Genomic DNA, 7,116 nt, shown 5'->3' with positions numbered 1-7,116 from the left:
TGTGTGTGTGTGTGTATATATAAAGCGGTATCTTTTTTTATATTATTCGCTATATATCTGCACGCATACAAAAAAAGCTTACTGATTCACACATACATTTGCAATCATAAATATGTTAACAACGGCCAAAAATAGCGCAACAAACAAGTACACGCGCGCTCGTCCCCACACGCACGCATATATATATTTCAAGTTTGCTTGTTCTACCTGTTCAATACTTTCAATGGTTGCTCTTTCACTTTCTGTGCTTAGAATTCTTTCTTCACTAACCCTTCTTAAAATATAGTGGTTTCATAACATACAACATTATTTAATCCATTATTACATGATATGAACCACTAGCTATAGTATAAGTATTTTTTTCTACAAGCATACAAGGTAATTATTTTTCTTTTAGTTATTTTTTTTTCTAATAAATGCTACGAGGTAAACTGTTCTATAGACTTATCACTACACTCTTTGTTGCAGGTCAGTGAGAGAAAAAAATAAAATGATTTTCATGATGAGTCGAATAATGTATATATTTTTACTTTACATTTTTCAAGTTATTTTCATCTTTATCTTGCATCATCATCATCTTCCTTACTATTATTATTAGTATTAGTGTTATTATTATTATCATTATTATCTTAGGGTACGCTTCTTTGAAAGTGCACGGCCTATTAATATAACTCATGCAGCTAATGTCATCATACGTTGCTTAGAAGAACTCGATGTTCCCTGATAACATCTTCTACGATGTTCAAACAACATGGCGAAAAGTAACTTAATAGTGTAGACTGCAGAGTTTTACTCTAGTCAATGAGAATTTAATGACTGGCGGAAGGTGAATAGATAAGGCTAGGGTTACACGAATTAGCGCCCCTACTAACATACACACATACAAACACACTCATACTTTATATATTTATGTGTGCATGAATATGTCTATGTGTTCATATACGTGTACGTGTGTATCTAAATATGTGTGCGTTTGTATGTTTGTATGTATATATATGAGCATAATCTTACGCGCTCACGTAAATCTTCATATAAAACACAAGAATTCCAGAAACACCGAAAGTAGTGGCTTTGATAAAACGATACGATAAAAGAAATATAATCCTGATTTGGTGTTTGATAGAAGCACTACAAACCAGTGTATTGGGTACTGGCACGTGAGTTTTAACTAAAGTCTTTTGGCCTCAGATCGACGTGAGTTCGTATTTCGCAACTGACTGTGAATTGACACGTTCAGAAAAATAATTAAATATTTTCTACATAACACTTCGTGTTAAATTAAGGAGACTATCATTATTAGTTGTATTATCATTTACTAGTAGTGTGCTAGCGTGTAAAACCGTTAGAGCGTCGCACAAAATATTCTGCAGTAAATATTTGCATATACTTGCTCTAAACCGTATACGTTCTGTGGGTTTCAAATTACTGTAGATTTTGTATTGCCGAGTTATTAAAACTTCGGACAGTATTTATTCGTCCGAACTTCTGCCCTGTTAGTTCAAATCCCGTTGAAGTCAACCTTGCTGTCTATCTTTCATGAAGGGTTAAAAATGTACCAAACGAAGGCGGTAGGTTGGCGGAAGTGCATGAGTGTCGGACTGGGTGTTTTACGGAATTTCTTCCGCCTCCTTGCGTTCGAAGTTCAAATCATGCCTTGGCTCGCTTGGGTGATAATTTACTCCGTCATCCGATTCAGCAACGACACTGGGAATCTGGCGTTCCTTTAGCAGATTCCACTCTGTTGCAAGAATTCGCACTAGGTCACTGGTGTGATGATAACATCTCCCTTATTCCCGCCAGTCAGAGAAGCTCTGTATAAGGCCATTGACTATCGTCTTCCCTAACGAAAATTTCACCAAAATATGGCGTAGTGGTTACTAACCCCAAGATTCCGAGTTCGATTCCAGGCAGTGACCTGAACACCGAAAAATACCTTAGCAATGAGAACCCAGGTTCGAAATTTCCCCAAGACGCCTGATGAAGGCTGGAGGGTATATCAGCCGAAACGTTATGTTAACAACAAAGAAGATGAGGAAAAATATCCGCCAAATGCAACTAATGTAAATACTGTACATAATTCCTCATCTCTTAAATATAGAACTGTATTTTGCAATACATATTTTGGATATTTTTGGAACAATTCGCCTCATTATCATTTGATATTTCACATTTGAATCCGTTGTGAGTATTTATTCTTGAATATGGATTGAAAAATATTATATACTTACATTACCTATTTTTAATATTCTTGGAGCAACTCGACTTATTAACACTGGATATTTTCTATTTTAAATCCGATGTGAATAATTATAATTGGATAGAGATAAAACAAAATACTGTATGCTGATAACTAACATTACATACTAGCCAGCAAAGAGAGGACGACGCCTCCCCTGCCGAATGTGGGGGAGGCTTCGGCCGTTTCAATACCCTTCCCTATACCCTTATCAATTACACCCCCGAGTAAAGGAGAAGTGGGGTTGAGAAAGGTAAATATTTACAATACGGACGCACGCCCGGTGAAAACTCTTATTACAGTGATATAAGTCATTCATTCATTAGGTCCTTTAGGCAATATACACTGTAGAATACCTTTCAATTTATACGATAAACTTTATAAATTTTAAAGTTCAATATCCTCGTGACATAAGTTAGTGATATCGACTTGACTTATTCAAATAATTGTTCGTGGAATGGACCTAATAAAATTAGTTAGAGGACACTCTCCTCTACCATCCACCCCCCTTTCCCGAGCATCCCCCTTAACCCTCTTATTGCTCTCCGTAAAGGTCTAAAGGCCGTACATGTAGATATTAAACATTGGAAAGGATTAGAGGCGATGTCATGCACCCTACACGAGCCAAGCTAACTTAATTTCTCTTGCAAAAGAGAGGGTGGCATTTTCTCACTTTTTCAATATTTAATTAGAACAGAGAATATGTTGTTATCAAAAGCTTTAAAACTTTACAAATTTCATCGATCTGTCACTGAACCAGGATTTTAATTTCATTTGATACACACTTTGCTATCATTTATTTGGAGAATTGCAACAGCAACACAAGCTACCTTGTGGTGAGATGGTACCAACTGTTAATGATCTCAAAATGCATGTGTTTCCAAACATTGCACAGAATTTTAGCAACAGTCAATGGCTATGTGAGCGAGCCATCTTAGCTCCGCGTAATGATGCCGTCGACAAAATCAATTGGGATCTCTTGCAGCCGTTGTCAGGACAAGAACAGTATTTCAAATTCATCAACACTGTCATTGATCAAGAACAAGCTGTATTTTTTCCTGCTGAGTTCCTAAACTCTCTACAGCCATCTGAGATGCCACCTCACAACTTAACACTTAAAAAGGGGGCCCCAACAATGCTGCTCAGGAATCTGGATCCACCTCACCAGATTGGTGGCGATAGTGATGCAGCCCTATGTCCTAGACGCTGCAATTATCACTGGGAAACATAAGGGTGAGAATGTTATCATTCCACGGATCCTATTAATCACATCTGACCTATTATTTGAATTTAAACGGCTCCAGTTCCCAGTGAAACTAAGTTTTGCTATGTCGATAGACAAATCTCAAGGGCAATTTCTCAAGTTTGTTAGAATTAACTTTGCTTCTCTTTGCTTCTCTCATGGGCAATTATATTTAGGATATTCGCGAGTTGGAAATCCCAAAGCTTTTTATTTGTATCCCAATTAAAGGATACACTGAAAACATCGTATATTTAGAAGTTCTACAAAATTAAACTGTGATTGATTTCAAAATTTGTTTGAATAACTTGGTTTATACTCACGTCATCTGATAGAATTTTTCTGAATATACAATTTTTATCAGAATAAATATATTTATTTACTTTTACATACTTTAAACTTCCGAGCAATGCTGGGTACTTAGGCTAGTTGTTAATAAGTTATTTCACAATGTTTAGTTGTTATCCTACCATTTTTTTTTCTTTCCATTACCATTTTTTTTTATCTAGTTTGGTTGTGAAATGGAATCTTGTTAAGAACTCAACTCACTGCTTCCCCAAAGATGAATCATTTTGAACTTCTCTGACTACCTTCAATTCATTTTAATAGGCAAGCAATAAACAGCAAGAAATAAGATTTTGGTGGGCAGAGACCCCTTTATGGGTTCGATTCACAGTTAAAAACAGTTCCCGGCACGTGTATCATCGATTAAAGTTGTTGAGTAAATCATACACATCACAAAATCTCACTACCACCCCATTCTGTTTCACATTTCTTGCAGTGTGTCTAAGGAATAAATCGATAGAAGTTTTCAAATGTACATTGAACTACAGATCTTTATTTGCAAACACAATCTTCCAAATACAACTTGAATATAAGTAACAGTTTAATCAGTGAATCTGGTTTAATGCCAGGTATCATCTGTCATGTATTTCGCTCAGTATCGTATCCAGCTCCTGGAACACTATAAACTTGATTCGATGCCAAATGGTTTCATTTGAACTTGCATTCTGAAATCTTACATGAAGTAGTTGGAATAATGACAAAGCAACATAGTAGTTTTAAACATTGTCATTGCTGTTCCGATTCTGACTGTCCATTCACAATGAACTCTTATAAGTATAAGTATAAAGTGCGTTGCAGATAAAAGTAGTTACTTTGCGTGCCGAGTTCTCGAAACGTCTTCGATTTTAGAAACTGTTAGTGCAATAGCAAACACTATGTGACTAGCCTATACACAATTATAACTTATTTTATCAACATTGGCTACTTCACCCTCGGTGGAACTAAAATTATTTTTATGTATTTAGACCTACTCTAATGATTGATTCCATGTGTGAAATTTGTGTTTACGTGCTATTCTTTGGATGTTCTGCTTTAGCATTTCCTAGCCCAGTCTCTACTTGTAAAGGATACGGGAGCTAAAGTTATTAGGGCTGGAATTTTCTGCTTGCTATGACAGACAACAGAACCCTAACGCAAAGCACAATCAATCTATCAATAAGTCTGTAACAATGGGTTTCACGTAATTAATTTTGTGAACTAGTGCTCAACCAAACTTTTGGTTCCTATGAGACCAGGACTTATCAGAGCAAATGGAAGACATGGATTCCCGATGGTGATGGTGAAACTCACTCCGATTGTGTCAACTCGCAGAAGAAACAATCTGAAGATCTTCAGTTTTATCAATCCCAGAAGGAAAAATGTTAAATTTGACCTTTGGTGGTATCTAAATTTAAGCCTATACTAAGTACTCAATCGTTTCATTTTCAATATACATATACATAGATAGATACACCCCCCCACACACATATATATAGGGAGAATTCACAAAAAAACAACAGACGAAGACAGGTGGTGTAGAAAACAAATATATGTATATGTGTGTGTGTGTGTGTGTGTGTGTGTGTGTGTGTGTGTGTGTGTGTAGCAAAATTTATTCGTTCTTTACAAGAGCACACGCATTTGGAATTTTGAAGCTCGGCTCGGGCTTTCTTTGATTTAACTTAGATAAATTATTATATAATGTTTATTTTATCTACCTAGTGGAGTGCAAGATTAAGTAAACCACTGATAACATGGAATTTAGAATTTAAAAGGATATATATAAATGGCGAAAACCACTATCTATATGACGCTGTAACGTTTCTGTCGAAACAGATATCCTCAAGACTATAAAACAAATGATTTCTTATGTAGGTAAAAAGTTTCATGGGAAGATAGGTTTTGAAACTTAGTTCTAGAAACTAATTTATACTTCTTACATTGATTCCAGAAGGATGAAAGGCAAACTTTGTCTGTGATGGAATTCAAAATCAAAACCTACGTAAATTGCTGCATATATAACAAAATAATATGAGGTACCCACTTAGTATTTTTCTAATACTTCACTTTTGTATAAATTAATCAGATAACGAAGGTTAGTGACCATCAACTTTGCAGTACGACATCTGCCTATTCTGAACATTTAACAGGTCTATGTTTGCAGGAATGCCCTAAACGGGAAGGGAATTCAAAGAGTGAGTGAGAGAGAGAGAGAGAGAGAGAGAGAGAGAGAGAGAGCGAACTGAGTGAAGTTTTTAAACCGGGTATAGGATACACAATGAGGACGGCAAAAGAGACAAAGGCTGTGACATACCCCTACATAGGGAAAGTGTGCAGCTAACTGATACTGAAAAGTAGCACCCTTCGAAGTGAAGATGGAAAGGGAAAATATCAGAAACTGAGTATCTATATGTGTGTAAATGAATATGCTCACCAGTAGAATAGATATTGGGTGGAGGCGATGAGCAGCTACGATACAGACCCCAAACAGTTGAGTAGCCACTATTGCTAGTTTTATTTGAACTTAGCCATTGATACTCCATTATTCTAATTCAAATATATTATATTTTAGATTTGTACCGCATAAAAATATACTTAATTTCATGCTTAGAAAAAAAAATGTAACTGAAAACATTGAGGAATATTCGACTGTATCACATTTTTTCTTCTATAGGACAAGGACTGAAATTTTGAAATGAAGTTGCTATTCGATTTATTTGAGCCCAGTGCTCCACCGGCATTCATTTTATCGACCACGAAAGCATGGAAGGTAAACTAGATCTCGGCTAAATTTGAGCTCAAAAAGTAAAGATGGACAAAATTCCGCTTAGCATTCTGCCCGGTGTGCTAACGATTCTGACACCTCATACCTTGCAGGAATAGACTATATAGTCATTATATTTATTATATATGCAAAAATATTTAGTTTGACATTCTACCTTTATTTCTTCTTGCTCTCTCGTCACAATTAAGAATAAAATAATTAAAGCAAGTTAGTATGGGGATATAGTGAAGTATATACCGAAAGACTGGTGTACTTTATTCTAATAATTTACGGCTGATATCGAGTTTTCACCAGCAAATAAACACTCATTTAACCTCACTGCACTTTGAACTTTCAACTGTGCAAAATTACTTCAATTTTAAACAATCAATTATTGTTACATGGACGAACCTAAACTAAAAGTACAAGAACACAACATTTGGGGCTTTTGTTTGTGGTGGGGGTCAGCATGACATTTGCAGGTCCTTCTAAAATAGTGCGATTAATACGGCAGATGGGCAGGACACTTGCACGTCAGTGATTGCGTGGGGG

The sequence above is a fragment of the Octopus bimaculoides genome, chromosome 1 (genome assembly GCF_001194135.2).
Source record: "Octopus bimaculoides isolate UCB-OBI-ISO-001 chromosome 1, ASM119413v2, whole genome shotgun sequence".
In the NCBI taxonomy this organism is placed as follows: Eukaryota; Metazoa; Mollusca; class Cephalopoda; order Octopoda; family Octopodidae; genus Octopus; species Octopus bimaculoides.
This window is presented reverse-complemented; position numbering follows the sequence as displayed.